Source organism: Rattus norvegicus, chromosome 11, assembly GCF_021556685.1.
Source record: "Rattus norvegicus strain SHRSP/BbbUtx chromosome 11, alternate assembly SHRSP_T2T, whole genome shotgun sequence".
Lineage (NCBI taxonomy): Eukaryota > Metazoa > Chordata > Mammalia > Rodentia > Muridae > Rattus > Rattus norvegicus.
The window spans coordinates 32,385,192-32,386,550 of record NC_141544.1 but is presented as its reverse complement, the minus strand read 5'-3'; the positions used below and the strand labels follow the sequence as shown (position 1 = coordinate 32,386,550).

At 39.8% G+C, this 1,359-nt stretch overlaps 1 long non-coding RNA gene across 1 annotated transcript; it reads right to left on the bottom strand.

The window, feature by feature from the left end:
* Positions 1-323: 323 nt before the first annotated feature.
* Positions 324-793, bottom strand: LOC120095558 (uncharacterized). The gene is made up of 2 exons (XR_015633722.1): positions 656-793; positions 324-512 (listed from the first exon to the last, which is right to left on the bottom strand). It is a non-coding gene; the product is annotated as an uncharacterized LOC120095558 (long non-coding RNA).
* Positions 794-1,359: the final 566 nt, after the last annotated feature.

The following is a 1,359-nucleotide window of genomic DNA, read 5'->3' as shown; positions in this document are numbered from 1 at the left end:
CCCAAACAAATCCTGTTAGTAACATTTTGCATTTGTAAACAATTTCCTGATCTGGGGATCTTGGTTAGTTTCCTGAACTCGATTCGGTCATTTATCTTAGAGCCTTATATTTCTCTGATCTAAAATTTACAAAATATAGTTCAGACTTACTGTGTCCTAATTTTTTTTAAATGATATTATATCTTGTATGAAGGAGAATAGGATAAAACAGACATGAGATAAACATGTACAAATGTAAAAGTTGATTTTGTGTCTGCATTATTACTGTTTAAAAGGTACATTTACTCAGGCCAGAACACAGATGAATATGTACAACAATCAGATCAAATCATAATAAAGATTTATTTATTTTATATACATGAGTACCCTCTCACTGTCTTCAGACACACCAGAAGAGGGCATCTGATTCCATTACAGATGGTTGAGAGCCATCATGTGATTGCTGGTAACTGAATTCAAGACCTCTGGAAGAGCTGTCAGTGCTCTTAACCTCCAAGCCATCTCTCCAACCCCTGTAACAGATATACCAAGTCATGAAAAGTGAAATTGAATTGACTTAAAATTCACTTTTCTCATGATCCTCATTAATAACTGATTTAGCACTGATATTAAGGAGTAGGATATTAATTATTACTCAAAAATGTAATGTAATTACCATAGCTATATCATGGTGAGCCATTCTGAGCTATACAGTCACAAAGGATGTGGGGAGCAGGTGCGGCAGCAGTCCCAAGATGGAGCCAGGGACTGCAGTTAAGTCTCATGACTAGCACCTGACTTCCTCACACACCTGAAACTAGCCACGTGCATTGTGAGAGCTGCGCAGGCGCACCATGACGCAAGATCAGGCCATGTGACGTGGACCTATGAACTGAGATTATGCAGTCTGGATGGAAGAGACAGAGTTGAGGGAGGATATAAGGGAGTGCGCTCGGGAGGACAGGAGAGGAAGGGAAGAAAAGAGAGATTGCTGCTTGCATGCAGAAAGAAAGGTTCCTGAATAAACTGCTTTGAGAAGAACGTTGTGGTGTCGCTTCTTTCTGCAGGACGGAGACAGAGGCGACAGGTATAAATGAGAGTATTAACATCTACCAATATTGATTTATGGAAGGAACTAGAAAATATCATCTTGAGTGCAGTAACAAACAACACACATGATATGCACACATTGATAAGTGGATATTAGGCCCAAAGCTCAGAATACCCAAGACACAATTTACAGATCACACGAAGCTCAAGAAGAAAGACAAAAGTGTGGATGCTTCAGTACTTCTTAGAAGGGGGAAGAAAATACTCACAGGAGGTATGGAGACAAAGTGTGGAACAGAGACTGAAGGAAAGGCCATTTAGACTGCCACA